The 23563-nt window shown below is 30.3% G+C and overlaps 1 pseudogene; it reads right to left on the bottom strand.

Moving 5' to 3' along the window:
• Positions 1-2558: 2558 nt before the first annotated feature.
• The window catches only part of LOC125873648 (uncharacterized), a 53582-nt pseudogene continuing 32577 nt past the window's right edge, over positions 2559-23563 (bottom strand).

Raw genomic sequence — 23563 nt, 5'->3', positions numbered from 1 at the left:
AGCGGGCACTTCAAATGCTTAAACCCTTCTCGAAGTGTAAATTGAACACCGAACCCTCTTTGGTATTTTCAAATGATTTTTTCTGTTTAAATCTTTGAAAATTATAAGTTTTCTTAATTTCTGTAAAAAATAATAATTAAGTGGCGACTCTTTCTAAGTATTTCTCAAATTGATTTATACTTAGAACATTTCAAAATAGTGATTTTGCTAAGATTAGTAAAATTACGGCACAACAGATTTAAACACATGGCATGCATGTATTGGAATGATATATAAAATGAACTATAGATTTAAACACATGGCATGCTTGTGCTCCATATGTTTTTTCTTCAATCCTCTCATTCTCCAACTTTATTAGTTATCCAAATTATTTCCCTTAAACTTTTAATTTTTGTCCCGTTGCTTGTTTATTAAGAATTGGATCAAATTTATTGTAAAAAAAATTATTTGATTAAAATTCAAAGCAACTTCATAAAATATGTTGTTGAAATCGAAAGACGATTTCTTTATAAATTTGTTTAAAATCATTTGAATGTATCATATTCATTAATTTTTTTTAGAGGAGTACATGAACAAACATATTATAGAACATAGAGATGCTTCACTTATTTATTTAAGATTAGTTTGTGTTGAATTTTTTTTTTTTTTCAAAAAGAGATGATTACATTTTTTTCTAGCAATTATTTTCATTATTATAATTTATATACGCAGTCAATGTAGTCTCATTTTATTTTAATCAAATTTTAACTATTTATTTATAATTCAAATATCTTAATGTTTATCAAAAAATGACATTTTTTTCTAGTACTTTGTTAATGTAATGTTTAACTACTATTTTATTTGAATTAGAACATTTATTGTGTTAACATATTTAAAAATAGTCTTAATAATTTAATGTTCAGATCTACAAACAAAATCTTAATCATTCAGATGACATTCATATTCAGACATCTTAATCTCAATAAAAATAAATGAGGCCTACGTCATGCATCCAACAGAAATACTACCTATATTTTCAAAGTTGGTATCATTTAAACCAACTAGACAAAGTCATGTGTGCATGAAAAATCATACAGGTTCACTTTTACGTGGCAACTTATTAGAGGTTCTACATGATCAAAATTTTGAGTCGATCACTGAGGCTAATATTTGGCCTTTTCTAAAAGCTGGTCACTTCAATTATGAGATTAATCATATTTAGCAATGCTTCCTATTAAATGATATGTACTATATCTTTAGAAAATAAGATCTTTTTTTTAAAAATGCATAATATCTAGTGGGAAATCTTAAAAAATATAAATATGTAGGGTTTAAGACCTACTTTTTATTCGTTTAAAAATAAAAATAACCTATTTTTTATTTTAATATATTTAAAAAAGGATGACTTTTTTTTATTTTTTGATAATACTTTAATTTTTTTCATCATTATATGAAAAAGACTATTTTTTCTTTATTGTTGTCGGATCAGAAAGTCTTCACATAGAGAAAGAGACCATGACTGCAGCTCACCTCTGCATTCAATAATGTATCTTCATTGTCTATACAAATCTTATTCGAAGTTAGTTTTACCTCTTTCATAGCTATCTCTATTTTTTATACAAAAAATTTAGAGAAGAAATCAAAATCCCTAAAAACGAATAAAGAGAAGAATTTTTTTAAAAAAAATAATAATCAATGCTTACCTCTCCAAATAAGCAACAATGGAGAAATTTTAAGCCTACTCAAGGTCTTTAAAGGAGGTATATGATGAACAATAAGCGACTATAATTGGAATACTTCGATCCCTACAAAGTCAAAGTGAGTAACAATAATTTCGATCTTATTTGATACTCCCTAGCTCTATCCCATTTTATACAATATAGTTTGACTTGATACAAAGTTTAAGTAAGAAAGAAAGAATTTGAAAATCATCATGATGTAAAATAAGTGATGAAAACACATAAGAGTAGTGCAATGATATTACAGAGAATATTAATATATCTAAACATGAACCAACACTTGTACAACATGTTTAAAATGTAGAAATACAACTTACCTATATATAGCTTAAATGAGAATTAGAGAGGCATGCAACTTATGGTTCAGGTTGTCATCTTCTCTTTGTATAACTGAAGGAGTAGGTGGTATCATTATCACATTTTGACCTTTTGTATGAAAGGGTTGCTCATGTCTATCAGGACTAGGAATTTCATCTGCAAATCTGCTGGGGCTTTTTATTGTTGGAAGTGGAGGACCTGAAGTATACTCATATCGCCCATCCTCACGGGGCAATGGTGATATATTTTCATCTTTCCTACGAAATTTATCCTCCACGATGTCATAGGAATTTCCAGTCCTTACTTCCTGAGCAAGAGAGCAGCAACAGCAGAAAATCCATAGTGCAAAATCAGCAACATAAGGTTTACCACAACAAGTATTGTAAGGAGGCAAATTGTATCTTTTTCTCATCCGAATCCTCCAAAAACCACCGTATAGTAACCCAAACAGACAAAGAAAAATTCCAGTAACTCCTAATACCCTCTTAACAGTATCACTGTCAGTATTAACAGCAGCCAAATTGAAGATCCAGAAAGGAGCCATACAGAAGAGAAGAAAAGTTGCAATATGAACATACATATTTCCAAACCCAAGTCTCTCCATATTCCAACCAAAAACACAAAAACTGCAGAACAAAGAGAGATATGCCGAAGAAATATCATCCCAAAAATCAAGAATGCCTCCACTCCATTTTGGTCTAGTTTCAACAACTCTCCCTTTATCTGATGCAAAAGAAAATCTCTTTTCCAATGCTATTCTTCTCGGTTGGCTAGCACTGCTGCTCTCCGCAGCTATTTTTTGAACTTGTGATTCCTTGTCTAACTCAGTATCATAATCTTTTCCTAGAGGGCTGTGCGTACAGTAAACTCCAGCAATGGCAGGTGCAAGAACTGCAACTGAGAGACATATGCCTACCACAGTAGCTGGTCTTTCTGACCTCCTGTAACCCCAATTAAGCCCACAGAGAGCATATTGAGCAAAACAGTTGAGATTCAGTAATACGACAACCACCATCATGTGTGTCCATTCATGGGGCTTATAAGTTCCATTTTTACAGTAAGCCTTTCTCAGCCTGGAAATATCTTCTGGCCTCCATCGCAATAAAAGATTAAAGTGAGATATCCTTTGAGGGTGCTGGTACAAACATAAGAGAGTAAACAATGCATTAAGAATTTGGTTAATCACTTCATTCCATGTATCCCTTTGAGATTTCTTAGGGAGGGCATGGTTCAACACCCCCATCATCAAAAGAAGCATAGTCACACTAGAAACAGCTACACATACAATCCAAATAAAAAGTAGAATATTCAGCGGATTTTTGAACCACTCTTTGCACATTTTCCTAATAGCCGGCCAATCCAATTTCCGTGAAAATAGTTTAGTAATACGTTGACGGAGATGAAGGGGTCTAGAAGAAGGTTCAGTTCGAGAAAACTCATCTCTTCGATCAACTATCTGATGAAACTTTGCTGATGGAGAACCCAAATTATCAGAGTTGAGGGGTTTTAGCCTTTCGGGACTAGCACTTTGAGAATTTTCATTACTTACAAGTTCCCTTTGGGATGTTGAAACATTCAGAGGTGCATGAGTCTTAACTTGACCATCCATAGGTTCCTCAACAATAACATCCATTCCCAACAGATGTCATTTAAATGTTATTTTGATTCACAGTCAAAATATTAAACTTTATCAGATCATTATCTACAGCTTTTCCGTTTCAATGGGAGCGCAAAATAAGCATCTAAATCTGTAAATTAAGAAAGCTATATCAATAATCAAATGCTTCAACAATTCTAGTACAAAAAAGGAATTTGTCCTCCACAAATATCTAGCTAGTTACAAGACCAAGGTAAAAAGGTTCGCAAAACAAAAAATACACAAAAACCCTACAAACTAATTGTCATAAAATAAGGTAAGTGACCTTAAATCTCACTCAAGACACACCATAGTCATATTGAACTAAACTAAATAATAATAATAATAATAATAATAATAATAATAAGTCAGGAAATCTTAATAGCCTAGTTAATTAACTAAATGAACCTTCAACTAAGGGCTCATTCCCCACCTTGCAATCACCTCCCTTATATCCTCTTCCCCTAATTTTTTTTCTAAAAAGAACCAACCAAGTATAACATGAGCAAATGAGTATGAATCAGGGAATTGGCTACAACAGGTAGACAAGAAGCAGAGAAATAAGACCATCAAGACAACATAGAGATGAGAGCAATCTGAATAAAAAATTAAAGCTTGAATTTTTTGAAGAGACTAATCTAAAGTTTAAATTTAAATGAAAGTACCTTATCATTAATATCAAGTTATTCATACTCCTACCATTAATAAACTTATCATCCTTGTCCCTCAATTGGATGAAAAATTCCAAATCAACTAAAATTATTCAATTTTCTTCTTTTATCCAAACCCAACCCACTAAACCAAATAAATTCATACCAAATTAAATCTCAAATCATCTCTTTAATCTTGTTCATGACATATACTCCCCAACACACCCAATTTGCATCAATAACAGTTTCAAATCCTCAATATCAACCAAGCTACACACAACTCAAAAATGGCATCAACTCTATTTTCTGCACCAACTTTCCAAGGTCTCAGACCTCTCAATAAACCCACAAACTCTTCCCTCTTCCTCAACAAACCAATCGCCTTCAAACCCATGATAAAAAAAATCTGAAATCTCGTTGTGAAAGCTGAGCTCAATCCATCAATTGTGTAAGAAGTAAACCAACAGTAGGATTCCTAAGTAGTTTAGAATTCCTTACTAGTTTAGGATTTATTATTTATGATATTTATTCATTTATGTTCAATTAGAATTTGTTAGTTTTATAGGTTCCATAGTCTCAATTTAATTTGGTTATTAGTATTATAAATAGGGGTGCCCTTATTGCATATTGAATATAGAGAGATACATTTAATGTACAAAATTACAAGAGTTATTGATTTATATAATAAATCCCCCACCTCTTATTTGTAGATTAATAAACTTCATCTATATAACCATCGTTGGTCTTTCACTTATGCATATATTATTAGTTTGAGTAATTTTATTTCCTTCAAATTGCCATCAGTTTGAGCACTGGGCTTTCACTTTTCCTTGGAAGGTTTGTTTTCTTTAATTTCCAGAGAGAAAATGTGGCGAAACATGTGCCCGCCATCTCAGAATGGAATTTCTCACATCGAAGCTGGAGATGTTAGGGCTAAGAAATATATAAGTTTGCTAAAGTCTAATGACCCACTTGGCTTCAATATTGTTGATGTGCTTGCTTGGGGATCTATTGTTGCTTATTGTATCCTTGCTATTTAAGCAATGGATATGATCCCAATTTCTTTGGCTGAACCAAAATAATAGTAATGCGTGATCTTAAATCACCATTCTAGTCGAGTAGCACCATACTTATGATTCAACTTTTTACTTAGAATTCAACTTATAACTTACGATTGAATTTTGAACTTATAATTGAAAAAAAGATAATTAATAACTTGAAGCCAATTATTCTTTTTTTTTTAAAAAAGAAAGTTATTTCATAGTTCTTCAAGTAAATAACCGACATAATACATAAATATGTCTTTTAACTTGAATCAGTTAACATCTATGTAACTTTCTGCCGACCTAGGGTTCTGGTGGCTCCTACATAGGCAGCAGCTGCGCATCTATCATGGCTGCTATGGCCACTGGACGGCCTCCTTTCGAGGCTGTCCAGCCCGCCCCACCACCCCAAACCACCACATACACCACCCTTTTCAATTCCAATACTATAAATCCTAAACAAACTGCCCTAATTAACTAAAAAACAATAGTAAAATCAATCGAAATAATTCATGGAGAACATATTATCACGTTTTCAATGGAGGAAAGGCAAGACTTTGTGATCGAAGAAGATTACATCAAGCAGTGGTGTTTAAATTATCCCATGGTGCGCCAGATTTGAACTTATTAAGGTCAATTTTACCGAAACATCTTGGTACCAAGGGCATTTGTTTAATTGGCTTACTTGCTCCAAGACAAATTTTGTTGAGGTTTGATCAATATGAAGATTATGTACTAGTTTTATCTCGCTCAATTAATTATCTTCTCTACAATGGAGAGGAGTACCAATGTAGGGTTTTTCCATGGTCCATTGGATATAACCCTAAGGAGGAAACGACGTTAGCTGTGGTTTGGATTTCTTTACCGAACTTATCTTCAATTTTGTTTGCAAAGAAGTCTCCATTGTCTATAGCATCAGTAGTTGGGAAACCAATAACTATAGATAAAGATACTCAAATCAAGTCAAGACCTAGCACGGCTAGGATCAAGGTTATACTTGATCTAATGGAAAAGCTTCCAAATCGTATAAGGTTGCAGTTTGTGGATGGAAAATCTGATAAGTTGATCGAGGTTTTTCAGGAGATTGTAGATGATAATCTACCTTTGTATTGCAATTATTGTAAGCACCAAGGTCATGATGAAGATAGTTGTCGTTTGATTTCGAAAATAAATCAAAATAACAAACAAATTGATGATACCATTGAAGTTGCTTTAAAAGGGGCTGATAGTGAAAAGTATCAAGGTGATGCGAGAGAAATATTAAATGAAAAAAGAAAGACTGTAGATGTCGATCAAAGTAAAGCTACTTCTTTAGATAGACAATTGGTTGCTTCCACTTTCGAGCAAAATCGTGTAGACTCAATGGATGTTGATACAAGTAAAATTGGTGTTCAAATAATTATCGAAAATAAAGGTGATTACAATAACTAACAGGCTGCTACTAATGAGGTGCAATCAAAAGAAGTTGGGTTGAATTTGATGTCTAATGCAACTAAAAACGCAGGGGGAACACCAAGAGTTGGGGTTGATGCGCCATGAGTTGATTCAGGGAAAAAATTAATGGATTCAGGACAAAAACTAATGGATACATCTGATGTTGAATATGCTGAAAATTCTAGGCAGTATGTTTTGCAAGCTGCAAACGAGAATCCAACTAAAAACTGGACACTGGTTGCACACAAAAAATCAACTAGTAGTCGGATTATTTCCCCTACTACTCAAAATAATTCTCCATGTAGTGAAAATGGTCCAACTGGAAATTCTCATGACAGTGAGATGAGGCAAGTTACTAGTAATGCCTCAAGAGACCTATTATGTTCGAATAACTTTGATGCTTTATTGAAGACTACTGGAAAGCAAGTAAGGTTAACAAAGAATGACAATAATTTGATCCAAGAAAAACAAGTCTCACCACCTGCTTTAAATAGCAAATTAAGTCCAGAAGCTCCCGTATTTGTGCCTAAATGTGTGCTTGCAAAGAAGAATGAGTCAAGGGCCTTAGTGTCAAATACAATTGATTTGGGTGAGGATTCTCTTGATGAAGATGAAGTGGATTTGGGTGAGGATTTTGTTGATGAAGATGAGGAAGACAATATGCTGGACATTTGATTTGATAGAGTGGCTAGGGAAGGGGATATATCACCTAGGCAACAAAGACGTGGAAGCAACAAAAGAAAAAAGAAGACACATGGAAGGCAACATAGTTGGGACGGTAAAATGACTGAGGAGTTTGTTCCAAGGCACATACCGATGCAACAAGCAAAGCAAAACCATTTGACAGTATCAATAGGTTCAACTAGATCCAATAAATCCATAAAGAAGGTATGAATCATCAAGTGTTGTTGAATATGTTTGAAGAAAAAGACAAGAGAAAAATACTTCAAGTTACGTTTGATGGACAATCAATATTTTTTAATTCATGCTTTTATAATAGAAAGTTTGAGGCTGTTAACTCAATTTTCTTCTTGATTGACATATTTTTACATTATTTAAGCATCCTCATTTGTAATATCGTCATGGAGTGTATTACAAACTCTGTGATGATAAGAAAATATTTAGTTCTCTCTAGCTCTTATTTTCTCCATGCTTGTAATTAGGTAGCAGAAGTTAGGTACTTCATTAGGATTAGTAAGGTAAGGCCTAGCCCCCCTTGCTTGTACTTGTCCCTAATGATATTTTTTATGTTTAATAAAAGACCGCTAGACACTGTCTAGTGGTAAAAAAAAAAACTAACATCTATGTTTTTCAACTTTGTGTGTGCATAAGTAGACATTTAAATTTGTATAAAATTGAACAAGTAGACACACATTTTCTATGTGACATAATACACATAGGACGCCATGAATGACATAAAATTGTCATGTAAGATGAATGCGTCTATTTGTTCATTTTTATAAGTTTAGATGTCTACTTGTGTTGAACCAAAGTTAAAGGTCATAGTTGCCAGCAAATCAAGTTAAGGGTCATATTTATATATTATGCCAAAATAAAATAAGGTTTCAATTCAGTTCCTAAAATAATGAAAACACAAAGAATTTACATGCAAGTTACACTGGTGATAGAGGCGTCAAATGGGTGGATTGAGTTGAAATTTGGAGATATTATAATGGGTTGAAATAGAAATTGGATCGATTCTTGACCCACCCAAGTTTACTTTGGACTCAAATGAGCTTAAAACGGGTTGGGTCCTGACCCGTTTACTTTCAATAATTTTAATATATTGTTATTTAGTTTTATATCTACAGTTCGAATTTCAACGGAAGAAAGTTTTTTTAAAAAAAGTTACAAATTGATAGATAGATCCTAAAAGATATAAAATAGATAGTAATTCATAATTTCAATATATGAACATACATTTACATCAATGCAAATAAATAGTCTTAAAACGGATTGAAATTAGAGATTATATTGGACTCAATCAAGAATTCTCTTAAAATGGGTTAAAGTTTGAATGAGTTGAGATTGAATTCAATTCAAATTATCTTAAGTTCAACCCTTAAATTCTAGGAGTGTTAGACAAGTTAGCTATAGTTGAACTCATTTTTTACCCCTAATTGGTGATATAAAGTTACAAGTTGAAATATATTTATAAGCATTAAATTTAAAACCCAATAATATTAAAAGATGTTGAATTATTACTTAATGTAGCGTTTAATTCATATATAATAGGAGTGTTTTTGGTTAAGTAGGAATGATGCCTTAAATTTGTAGGTGGTGATGATGATTTTGTAGATTATGCTATGGCGTAAGAACCTTTTCAACTTTGCCACACCCCTATAGTTTACTCTACTTACAGGATTTAAAAAGAAGATTTTGTCAATTAAAGTGACGTTTTTGAAAATAAATTATTTATATATAGAGTAACCATATGAAATTGGGTTTTGGTTAGGGGTGTTAGAAATGAGCCCAACTATAGGTAACCCGCTTAATTTGCCTAGAATTTTAAGGGTTAGCTTAAAGATAATTTGAATTGGGTTTAGTCTCAACTCATTCAAGTCTTAACTCATTTCAAGAGAATCCTCACTTGAGTCCAATTTAATCTCCAATTTCAATTAATTTTAAGACTCTTTAATTGCATTGATGTTTTGTATCTTCCTATGTTGAAGGCATGAATTATTATCTATTTTATACCTTTGAGGATTTATCTATCAATTTATAACTTCTTTAATAAAATTATCTTGAGTTGAAATTCAAATTGTGGTTATAAAAGTTAAATAACAATATGTTAAAATTAGATTAAACGGGTCAAATTGAGTGGGTGATGACCCAACCTGATTTTTAGCTCATTTGAGTCCAATCCATTTGAGCCCAAAGTATGATTGGGCACGTCAAGACCCAATCCAATTTCTATTTCAACTCATTTTACTATCCCTGTTTTCAATCCAATCCGCTCATTTGACACCCTTAGTTTTGGTATTTCAAGTCACCTTATTTAAATTTCTATTCAAAGAGAAATTTTGACTCTATTAATTATTGGTGTACAAACTAAAAATTGGGTAAAAAACTTTATTAACCGAGGTGATGGTATTAAGCACCCCTTGAGTCCCATGATTCTAGCACGGTCGCTTTTATATTTTACTTAACTTAATTTTTGAACATCTTAGGTCTATGAGCTAAAAATATTGTTTAATCCGTATTCTTTAATTTATTTTGAACATATTTTAAAACCGTCTTACTTTATTAATGTGTGGTGTACCAGTAGTAACGCTCCAAGCTTGTCACTAATTATTCATTTGTTTGTATGTCAAGTTTAAAATTTGCGTAATATTTACCTATTATTATATCGGCCGAATCATGCTCCTAACAATTCAATTAACTAAAATTAAGTTGTCAAAATTATTTAAGATCCCAAACATTCTGGTAAATGTTGAAGCATTACAAAATTATTTTTTGTTAAAAATTAATCGTTATGACTCACTAAAAACATAATTTAGCAGTCAAATATTTAATAACCAAGCAAAAACTTAAAAACTTAACGATTTAAATACATATCAAATAAAGTAGATAAGGAATTATAGCAACGACTAATTACATGCTAACATGATATTAATAAAATCATATACAGCTAACCATAAATAAATACTGAGTAATAATAAAAGAGACTTTAAATTTCACTTATAATTTTAATAACAAGGAAATAATAAGTAAGAAACTAAACTTTTTATGAAATTAAAAAAAACCACTTTCACATATAGCAAACATAAAAATTATATTTGTATGTTATAGCTATAGTTTGCATAATTGCGCTCCATAGCAAACTTTATGTTTGCTATCGCTATTAATATGTATATTTCGCTATACATATACAAAAGAAGCAATTCTATAATCGGTTTCAGGATACATATACAAAAGAATCAATTGTATAATATGCGTTTGTATAAAGTGAGAAAGAGAGAAAGATAAAAGAAAACTGGGTAGGGGAAGATCTGTATTTGTATAATCATAAGTGTATAGGACGAAAATATATGTATTTGTATTTGTATATACAATTTTCTCTCGCTTTATACAAACACAAACACAATTTATACATTTGTGTTTGTATAAAGTGAGAGAGGCGAGTGAGAGTGGCAAGCGAGATCTGGGAGAGGGAAGAGAGGGGAACAAAAAGATATGTATGTGTGTGTGTATATATATATATATATACACACACAATTTTCTCTCGCTTTATACAAACACAAATGCATTTTATACATTTGTGTTTGTATAAAGTGAGAGAGGCGAGTGAGAGTGGCGAGCGAGATCTGGGAGAGGGGAGAGAGGGGAACAAAAAGATATATATATATATATATATACACACACAATTTTCTCTCGCTTTATATAAACACAAATGCATTTTATACATTTGTGTTTGTATAAAGTGAGAGAGGCGATGATAGACTGCCTAGCGAGAAACGAGAGTGGCGAGCGAGAAATTCAAGGAGAGGCGAAATGACAACAGTTTGCTACGGGTTACAATTAAATCAAACGATGATTATAGCATTTAATTTGAATTAATAATTTGCTATTTTATACAATTTCCCCATAAAATGATACCCCTTTATTTACTAACTTTTCTAACCCCCTTTTCTATCGTACTTTCCGTTCTTATTCTTCTTCTTTTTTTCATTCATTATTTTTTTTCATAGATATATAATCAATTATCTTGTTTTTGTTTTATTTTATGAATACATTCTTATCTTAATAAATAAATTAAACATAGAAATAAATCGATAATATTTTAGAAACATAACTTATATAATAAAAAAAGAAGTTTGCATAATCAATCAACTTTGCATACTAAATAATATAAGAAATCATAGAAATAAATTGTTCATAATTTGATTCACAATAAATTATAAAGAATAAATAGATAAGAGTCGAATACGAACCTGTGTAATGAAATTAATTAAAGAAGAAGCACGAGCGTCATACGAAAACTCGAACGGAAATCAAACCAGTTTCTATGTGTATGCGTGTTGTTAATTGTCTTGTGAATTGTTATGAATTATTATTTTCTGTTTTGCCGGTAGAGCTTATAAATAGACATATAGTTGTTATATGCCTTTTATGTCTATATAGAAGTCACCTTTAATAAAAAAAAAAAATATAAGTAAAATAACAAATTCGTGTGAACTGTTTTTGTAAATAAAAAAAATAATATAACGACACCATGAGGTGTTTTTATAATATTTTCAAAAAATATTCTGGCTACCTCATGATCTTGCAGATCGATAAGGATATGATATTCGATACTGAATATTAGTCATGGAAGCAAAGTCACTAATGACTAATTTAATGGGATAATTAATTACGCATTTTACTATTAAATTGTTTAAGGACAATAAATCTTATTTCTTTGTTTATACCTTGATTCTTACAATATCTTTGTTGCACAGTTATAACAAAAAAACATTACATATTAACAATGATTTCTTTTTTCCAGTAACTTTATGTTTCTGGCGTATATGATCTTTCAGGAAATAAAAGAATAGAAAACTTAATTTAATATTGCTATAAAATAAAAAAGTACTTTATTAATAAATGAATTCATTAACTCAAGTGATTATTTAAATAAGGAAAAATGCTTAAATATGTCATTGAACTTTAAAAAAACATTTATCAATGTCATCCATTAAAAGTTTGATTCATCTATGTTATTTTCATTTGAGAACATTTATTTGTTACAGTTCGATTTTGCCGAAACCATTTCTTAAACGTGGTCAATTATGATTCGATCATATCATTAATTAAATTATTTTTTCAATAGGGAAAAATCTCAAATATGACATTGAACTTTGAGAAAAGAGTCATATATGTCATCTTTTAAAAACTTAGCTCTTTTATGTCATTTCAGTTAACAAATAATGACATGAATGAGTCTTTTTTTCAAATGAAAATGACATAAATGAATCAAACTTATACGAATGACGTAAATGTACATTTTCTAAAAGTTCGATACAGTTTATTTGACTCATTTTCCTTTAACAAATTTACTATTCAATAGGATCTAAAACCTTCTAACAACGACAACTTCGTATTCTCCTTTTCAACATTAATAAGTTGTTATAGATTGCGGGTTCGAGTTTCTCTAGGTACAAAATCGTTATTGTTAGGGAGTGTTCTATCTTTCAATGTGAATTTTTTTTGCATAAATCTAAATTTAGGGCCTGTTTGGCCATGCGATATGGAATCATGATGTGATATCATAATATGAAATCATGACATGGAGTTGAAGTTTGTTTGGACATCCGATATGAAATTTTTGTGTTGTATATTTTCTCATAAACATAAGAATCTCATAAGTTGTAAAATTATTAAAATAGCCCTATTGTTTATTCAATCTTACTAAATAAACAAAAAATTATAAAATCACATAGTAAATTATTACAAAGTTATTTGTTCTCCACTTAAGTAACTGTTTCATCTAACTTTAATTCAATTAAAAAAATTGAACATAAATTGTAGTGTACTAGTTTTTAATATAATTCTCCCACATAGTACGAACAATCTTCTCATGTTGAACTTTCATTTCTCGATCATATGACCGAGAAGACAAACCAACATTGTTACTTTGAACCATTTGTTGGCCAATATCATTCACAACTATATTTTCATGCTTATAGACCATAAATATTTCATCACTCTTTTGGTATTCTCGCAAATAATTATGTAACACTATACAAGCTATGACAATTTTCACTTGTGTGTCAATATCATAATGGTTCATGTCTTATTTCACTTGTGTGCAATTACACATTTTCAATGCATTAATTTCATGCTAAAATCAAACATATTGGAAGTAGAGAATATCAAACATACATCATATTTGTCCTTTTTCATATTAAATTGCTTTAAACAGAAGTTTTTTTTTATTATGAAAAACCAAAAAAGTATTACTCCCTTCGTTCTTATTTATATTCACTATATCAATTCCTACTTTATCATTTATATTCACCAAATTTAAAGTAATAATAAATTTTATATTGGTGAGAATAATACATTATAAAAAGTAATGATGTGATTAATAATTTTATTTACATATGAAATAAATGGTTAATTAGTAGATATAAATGTGGGGTTGTTTTAACAAAATATAAACTTGTGGATCAATTTTTGTATTTAAAAAAGGGTAAATTACAGAAATCACATATTTTTAAGGTAAAATTACAATTTATCCCTTAAAAGTTTATAATTACAGAAATCTCTCAAATGGATACAATAATATAAGCGTTGATACATTAATTTGATGCGCGAGATACATTAATCGTTAAGTTAGATACATTACATTTTATACATGATACACTAATCTGATGTACATTTTATACATGATACACTAATCTGATGTGAGAGATACACTGATTTGATGCGCGAAAATGAGGGATTTTGGAGATTTGTAAAACTTATAGGGGATAATGGCAATAAGTAAACTAAAAGGTGGAATTTCTGTAATTTTTCCTTTAAAAAATCCCAAATCATAATATGGAATTCCCGAATTATGATTTTTGGAGAATATGAGATTCCATCTCATGAAATAAAATCATGAGACCGAATTAGCATGAAATTGCATGTCCAAATACTGATTCTATCTCATGATATAATATCGCATGACCAAATACTTACTTAGTCAGACTCCAATATCGGTAACTTCTTTTTTGGTTCAACTATTCCTATTTTTGTACGAACACAATGCCACATGTCATTTTTCTTTACAGTCAAAACAATATTTTAGTAGTGATGTTGATGAAAAAATTAATAGTGATATTTTATTATTTAAAATATACTTATATGGAGAGAATGTGATGACAACTAATATACATATATGGAGAGAATATGATGACAACTTAACATGTATATAGGACTCAACGTTACTAGTCGTTTGGTCATATCTGGAATTTGGGATCCTAATATGATATTTTGATTTAAAATTAATGTTTGTTTATAAAATTTGTTCAAATTTTAATTTCAAACAATTATTAGAAAAGATGGGATTTTAACTTTCAAATTGTGATTGTAATATTTTAAGTATAAAATTTGATTTATAAATTTATATTTTGTGAAAAAAAAATTCATCAAAAAAAATAAAAAATAAATTCATCATAGTAAAATTTTGCAAAAAAGACTAACGCCCAACATGAATAGATTATTCGTAACATATGAAATGATTATATTAAAGAATATAACTAGTTAATACTATTATTAATTTTTTTTGGATTGATGATTTTTTGTAAAATTATGTGTATTTGAAAGTTTATAACAGTATATAGTCGCAAGAATTTATTTATAACAGGAGAATAAAGATATGTGAGTTATTAATGCGGCACCTTAGGATATTCTGATACTTATTTGGTAAGATTGTATAAAAATTAGAGTCCAACAAGGGTTGTGGTGGAGTGGTAAGTACTCCTTCATCTTTAACCAAGAGGTCTCGGGTTCGAGCCCCCTTGGGTACGGAATTGCCTTTGTTAGTGAGCGTTTACCCCCCAATGTTGGACTTCCAGGCACGAATCCGAATTTAGTTGGACTCCAATGTGGGTACGGGTCACCAGGTGGAAAACCCAAAAAAAATTAGAATTTTTTTGATGATTTTCAGAAATTATGAAATTTTCATGTTTTAAAGAAAAAAATACAATTTAAAATACCGAAACTACATGTCCAAACCATTGTTATTCTAAATCAGTTTCGGTAAACAATAAATAAATCTTTGGTAAAAAAAATAATCATTAATCTATACAAAGAAAAGATATTATTTCAATTATTAGTAGCATACACGTTCTGACCAAAAAAGAAAAAGTAGCATACACGTTGTAGTCTACAAGTCCAAGTACCATACTTATATAATAAGTAATAAAATAATTTGAGAAGCCTTTTTTCTTTGGCACGTTTTTCCAACTTTTCTCTTCAATTATATTGGAGTTTTTTTTTTTTTACTAATTTGATTCTCGGTATAGAAATTTAATCATAACAAGAAAATCTTTTCCATTCAATTTTTATCATGTTTATTATAGTCAATACTTAATATCATTAAAAATTTAAAATAATGATATAATAATTGAAGGAAATGGTGAAAAGACGATTTTATCTAAAACAAAATCTTTTAATGAGGCAAAAAGCTCAAACAACATTTTTAAGGATCTTCATGCTTTTAATATATACTAGATATAGGACCCCGTGCCAGCACGGGGCCCAATATATATTATTTTTTTATTTTTAATTTATGTCATATTATGAAATTTGAGAAGTTATTGAAATTTTTATATGATTTTAAAAATATTTTAAATTTTTAGCTATTGTGATTTGTAGTACTTTTTTTTAACATAATTTCGCAAATAATATTTATTACTCTGTTTGTTCTAATTTATGTGGCACACGCGGAATTTCTAATATTAACCCTTTTTTTTATTGTCTCTTTAATATATTAAGTTGTTAATTATTGTATTTTTTAGTACATTTTGAACCTAATTTTTTAATAATATATGTTATTTGCCATGTCCCAATTTATGTGGCATTAATTGATAGATTTGTTGGAGTCGAGAGATTTATTTTGTTAATTATTGTAATTTATAATTTGTTTTTCGTCAATTTCGTCGACTATTTTTTTTATTAATTATTGTAATTTATTGTTTCTTTTTCGTCAATTTCAAACAATATATGTTTATCATATAATCCATTTTATGTGGTACCAATAGAATTTAGAGAGTCAATTAAATTTTTTATATAAGTTTTAAATAATTAAGCTGTTAATTATTGTAATGTATAGTATTACTTATATTATTTTTAAATATTATATGTTAGGTTTTTTATCCTAATTTATATGGCATTGATAGAATTGAAAGTGTCAAATAATTGTTAATTATTGTAATAGATCATATGGAGTATTTAAGTCATTTATAGTATAGTAATTAATTATAATATGTAGTATTTAAGTGTTATATTATGGAATTTGAGAAGTTATTGAAATTTTTATATGATTTTAAAAATATTTTAAATTGTTAGCTATTGTGATTTGTAGTACTTTTTTTTTTACATAATTTTGAAAATAATATTTATTACTCTGTTTGTTCTAATTTATGTGGCACATACAAAATTTCAAATATTAACCATTTTTTATATGTCTCTTTAATATATTAAGTTGTTAATTATTGTATTTTTTAGTACATTTTGAACCTAATTTTTTAATAATATATGTTATTTGCCATGTCCCAATTTATGTGGCATTAATTGATAGATTTGTTGGAGTCGAGAGATTTATTTTGTTAATTATTGTAATTTATAGTTTCTTTTTCGTCAATTTCAAACAATATATGTTGTTAATTGATAGAATACTTTTAATGTAATTTTTTTAAAAAAGTATGTGTGACTGTCCATGTTCCAATTTATGTGGCACATGTAAAGTTTCGACAATTAACCAAAATTTTAATACATTTAAAAAAGAAATTTAAGTCGTTAAATTTTAAGTAATTTAAATTGTTGTATTATTTATTACAATTTATAATGATTTTAAAGTAGTTGAAATATTGTACTATTTATTATGATTTATAACACTTTTTTTTAAAATTTATGTCATATTATTGAATTTGAGAAGTTATTGAAAATTTTATATGATTTTAAAAATATTTTAAATTGTTAGCTATTGTGATTTGTAGTACTTTTTTTAAACATAATTTTGAAAATAATATTTATTAGTCTCTTTGTTCTAATTTATGTGGTAGATGCAGAATTTCAAATATTAACTCTTTTTATATGTCTCTTTAATATATTAAGTTGTTAATTATTGTATTTTTTAGTACATTTTGAACCTAATTTTTTAATAATATATGTTATTTGCCATGTCCCAATTTATGTGGCATTAATTGATAGATTTGTTGGAGTCGAGAGATTTATTTTGTTAATTATTGTAATTTATAGTTTCTTTTTCGTCAATTTCAAACAATATATGTTGTTAATTGATAGATTTTTTGGAGTGGACTATTTTTTTTATTAATTATTGTAATTTATTGTTTCTTTTTCGTCAATTTCAAACAATATATGTTTATTATATAATCCATTTTATGTGGTACCAATAGAATTTAGAGAGTCAATTAAATTTTTTATATAAGTTTTAAATAATTAAGCTGTTAATTATTGTAATGTATAGTATTACTTATATTATTTGTAAATATATTTAAATATTATATGTTAGGTTTTTTATCCTAATTTATATGGCATTGATAGAATTTAAAGTGTCAAATAATTGTTAATTATTGTAATAGATAATATGGAGTATTTAAGTCATTTATAGTATAGCAATTTATATATAATATGTAGTATTTAAATGGAAGGTGGTGGGACCCACTTATATAGTTTGATAAATATATTGGATATTAGTAGTGATTTATAGTATAGTAATTAATAATATATAATATGTAGTATTTAAGTGGAAGGTGGTGGGGCCCACTTATATATTTTATAAATATATTGGACATTAATAGTGATCTTATTGGCACATTGGTAGTAATTCCTAGAGTCTTCTATAATATAGTAATATTTATATATATATATATATATATATATAATCTTTTGTGCATGTTCAATATAGTCATATATATGTTTTATTAACACGAATCTATGACGATGGTCAATGAAAAAATTTATTAGTTAAATGCAATAATGTATATATTTATTTCAATTTGATGAGGTTCAATCATGTAATTAGTCGTATCTCACTAATATTACCTTATAGACGATATTTGTTGTGTATTTTTGTTTTCATATAACCAGATGTGCTTTGCACGTGTATTCTACTTAATCTGTTTAGATGTCATATGGACATATAGAGAACAACTACATTTTTTTTTAGAGATATTTTCGTATATTAGTATTTATTTTTATAAGTAGTGACATAATAGATGACCTTTTTTTTTGTTGGCTCTCATATTTGACTTCTTGATTGTCTGTGTACATAAATCAAAGACATATATCTGACTGTCCATAGTTAACTGAGAAAGATTTTCTTTTTTTTAACCGAAAGAACTAAAAATTAATTAAAGAATATATTCTATCTGTGAAATCATATATATAATCACATGTTTATCTTACACCCAACAAAGATATAGTTCATATATTTGTAAACAATTTTCAATTTATTCAACGAAGCATGATTCGTCCAAGATATAGTTCACACACACGCACGCACACACACACACGCGCACACGCGCGCGCGCGCGCACACACACACATACACACACACACACACACACACACACATATATATATATGCATTAATGAAAATATATATCTGATAAAAATTAGCTATTAAATAAATAATAAAAAATAAATAATACAGACTTCAACTGGTGTTATTAGAAGTCATATGAACTTTTCTTTGTCGAAAAGACTGATATATATTAAGAAATGATAAATTAGTAAAACAAAAGAGCAATGTTTACATAGTAATAATGATTTTTAAGTAATCTTCCTGCCAATCTAAATTACATAAGTAACATTAATAAATAAAGTCACTCTGTTGTCTTAAGAACAAAAAAAAACAAATCAGGATAACTCTCTAACTGTCACACCCCAAATCCGAATGTGATGGCACGTGTCCGTTTCCCACCGGACACGTCAGCCTAACCCAACCACAACGATAGAGAAGTAGAAATACGAGAATAAAAGATAATAAATAAGCGGAAGACTTTAATTAAGACTCAACACTACCCAAAATTTGGTTGTCACATGTACAAACCTCTAAATACAGAATTCGAATAAAAATATACAAGTCTCACAGTATAGTTCTTGAATAGAACAAAACTGAAAGTAAAGATAACTCAAGGGCACGTCTGGAATGAACCGCTACCTCTCGAGTATGTCCCGAAGCTCAATCTGCTAAAGAAAATACTAAGCCGAATCTAAGAGAGCTGTCAACCTACACAATTGTGTAGAAGCAAAGGTGAGTACCGAAAACCACATGTACTCGCAAGTAACTCTAAACTAAGCAAAACTAACAGTTACAAACAACTCTTTTCAATTCCAACCGAACCACTGAAACATCAATCTAGCAGCAAACCAACCAACCTATACTAAACAGATCATATTCAACAGCCAGAACCAACAGTATATCCTCATCAACCTCAGATCAACAAATAAGAGCAAGTAGATCAAATTCCACATAAGAAGGATAAATCGATACAATCCACACATCACAGACAAAGATAAGGCAAATACGATGCAAAATGCAATAATGATGTCATGTAGTCGTGATGCATGTCTGTCCTACGATACACATCTGTTGACGTAATCAGTCCGCGCTGAATACTCAAATCAGAACCCATGGGGGCCACACATGGACCATGTATCACCGCCGGAACCAGATCCCATCGGCATCCAAATCGCTAGCCGGAGCTAGTCCATCTCATATATCTCTAGCCGGAGCTAGTCTCAACTGTGTCTCATATCCATCCATCCTCATATCAGTGTCTCAGAACTCATGCAACAGATAGTTCACACATGGGATGAATAATGAATATGCACATGTCATCAATCACAATCATATCACGATCACATCATAGTATTACACATCATCTGTCTCAATCACAACCATATCACGACCACATCATAGTATTACACATCATCTGTCTCAATCACAACCATATCACGACCACATCATAGTATTACACATCATCTGTCTCAATCACAACCATATCACGACCACATCATAGTATTACACATCATCTGTCTCAATCACAACCATATCACGACCACATCATAGTATTACACATCATCTGTCTCAATCACAACCATATCACGACCACATCATAGTATTACACATCATCTGTCTCAATCACAACCATATCACGACCACATCATAGTATTACACATCATCTGTCTCAATCACAACCATATCACGACCACATCATAGTATTACACATCACCTGTCTCAATCACAACCATATCACGACCACATCATAGTATTACACATCACATGTCTCAATCACAACCATATCACGAACACATCATAGTATTACACATCATCTGTCTCAACATCAATGTTTGTATCAATCATAGCCTACTCATGCTCTTCTATCCCCTTAATATCAGTTATCACATGACTTATTCAACAAAATTCAAGTCACATATAACACATTTAGCTCGTTTTATTCCCCATCTTTCATTTACAACAATTTCAATCAACAAATAAAACTCATCCTCAATCCCCATTACTCCCCAACACAATTAGGAAAGTAGTCATGCGTAGTTTAAGAGTTTTACAAAGTTTGGAAACCACTTGCCTTAAAACAAACTACAAAAGTTACTTGACTTGAGCCTTTTCCTTTTCGAGTATAATCCGGATCACGATAATCTATTCAAACAATTATTCACAATCACAATTCGAGTCCAATGACACCAAAATCAAGAAATTTAGGGGAAAAGGGCAAAACGGTCCAAAAGTCTCATACCAGAAAACGATATCCAAATCTGGAAATTTTTTATGTAAAAAGATCCTTAAAGTATTTGGAAGCTAATGGTGAAAACCAATTTTAAAACGGAGTTGAAATCAATTCACAAACTCAATTTGAAGGAAAATCCACGTTCTTGAAGAAGCCTAAAATATTCGGATCCGAAATCCCGACTCAAAAATGAAATATCTCTTGAAAAACATCTTACCCATGCTTAGATAAGTTCAAATATGAAATTTCATCAAAAACGGAGTTAAGATCGACCTTGAAATTCTCAATTTATCAAACTTTATTTTTACTAGGAAAGTCCAAATTGTACGCGGTTAATATGATGAAAATAATCGATGAATCAATAATTTTATGTTAAAATCAGTTTACCCATAACATAAGGATCGTAAATATACCTTTTTCATAAAAAAGGGAGTCCACATCGATAAAACCTCAATTTTTTCCAAGAGATTTACGGATAGAAAAAAAACCAGATAAAGAAATTATGAGAAAATGTCGAATTGAAGATTGAATACTAACCCTCATATTAATTCAAGAAGAAACCTGTAAGAATCACTCCATTCCAATCTCTAGAACTCCCGATATGCTCAAAATACCAAATGAACACAGTCTGAGATTTTTATAACAGTACATGGCTGTTATGCACCAGAAAAACAGCAGTTAATCTTTCACTAAAAAGATCGTAATTTACTCATACGATAGTGAAATGACTCGATTCTTTTTTGTAAATGTCTTAAATAATGATACGGACCTGCTCGTTCAATCCGAGTTCAATTTCATACTCGTTTGCCCAGTCAAATATCAATTCTACTCGGTAAACAATTATTTCTTATTTGCGAGAAAAGTTCAATCTCGGGTTAGCGAAAATGCACCAAAATTTGCAGATAAAGTCCTATAATTCATGCTCAAAATTTCAGAACCTTTGGAATAATTTTTTGACCTTTAAAACTAATAATGAACCCTTTAGTTGCCACAATTTGCTGAAATATTGTCAAAGCATCCAAGAAGCTTAAAAGCTCACCCAAAACTCATTTGGCACTTCCCGAACACAAACCAAATATGCTACTAGCTTGAAAATGACATTTTGGACTCAATGAAATCTTCGGAATTTGAATTCGAGGTATTCTTGACCCGGTATCCGATAAGGCGTCAAGAAACTAACTTTAGGCTCAAAAACTCGAAACGCACTCGGGGCCTCTAAAATTCAACCAAGACTCATTCTAGACTTAGCATCACCCCCTGAATCCAACGGTGCCCTCGGAATTCCATTTCGAGCACCGGAACCTCGTTTGTTGACCAAAGTCATTTTTTGATCAAAATTTCACAATTTTTGCAACTTAGGACCTCAAATCTTTGTTTTAACTCCAAATTTGACTCCGTAAATTCTCATAGACCCGTTTGCTGGAATCGACGAAAATCCAATTCGAGTGTCTAAACTCCAAATGACTCGAAATAGCACTTTTAACCAAACTTTAACTCTTAAAAACTCAACTTTCCAAAAACTCAACTTTTCATCAATTTTCCTTCAAACCAACTTCGAAAATACAACAATTAGGACTCGGGGCAACTATCGGGAGGGGTAAAACGGTCATTTTATGAAAATTTCCAAAAATGACCTTTAGGGTCATTACATTATTCACCACTAAAAATCATGTTCGTCCTCGAACATAAAGTAGAAGAAGGCAAAAATACTCGATGCTATCAACCCCGAGGTAAAATTTCCGAACTCAATAATTACTATTCCAAACGAACCCATTCTTAAACCTTATCCCAAAAATCCATAAAAAGGATTCCCAAATCAACCTTGACAACTTAACCCTCAAAGGGTTATTTCGAACCACCGACTAACTCAAAAACTGAATCTGAATCTAAGATCTCAAAAGCACAACAAATTTACCATGACAAACCCCTAATAATGTAACCACGAGAGAAATTTCGGAATCAATAACCACAGAAAAATCAAGGATGAACCTAAATCAGTCACCAAGCTCTCACAACACACGAACCATCACCGACTCTAGAAAAAATTTCGTTCTCATTACCACATTTCCACCATACTAGTCTGATGCATATCCATCGAGCACCCATCTTGGAATAGTCACGCTTATCTAACCCACAGATAGAAATGATCAAGTATCCAACTGATGATCGACCCATCCAAGCATATAAAACCTCTAAGGATGCCACCAAAACACTGAAGTAGGATCCGTAATTGTTGACAACTCCAGCAACGGAAGAACTAGGCCCACGGGCCACCTAAGCATCGAACCACACCTAG

The sequence above is a fragment of the Solanum stenotomum genome, chromosome 8, assembly GCF_019186545.1.
Source record: "Solanum stenotomum isolate F172 chromosome 8, ASM1918654v1, whole genome shotgun sequence".
NCBI classification, from domain to species: Eukaryota; Viridiplantae; Streptophyta; class Magnoliopsida; order Solanales; family Solanaceae; genus Solanum; species Solanum stenotomum.
Note: the sequence above shows the minus strand (reverse complement) of the source record. Positions and strands in the feature narration are given on the sequence as shown.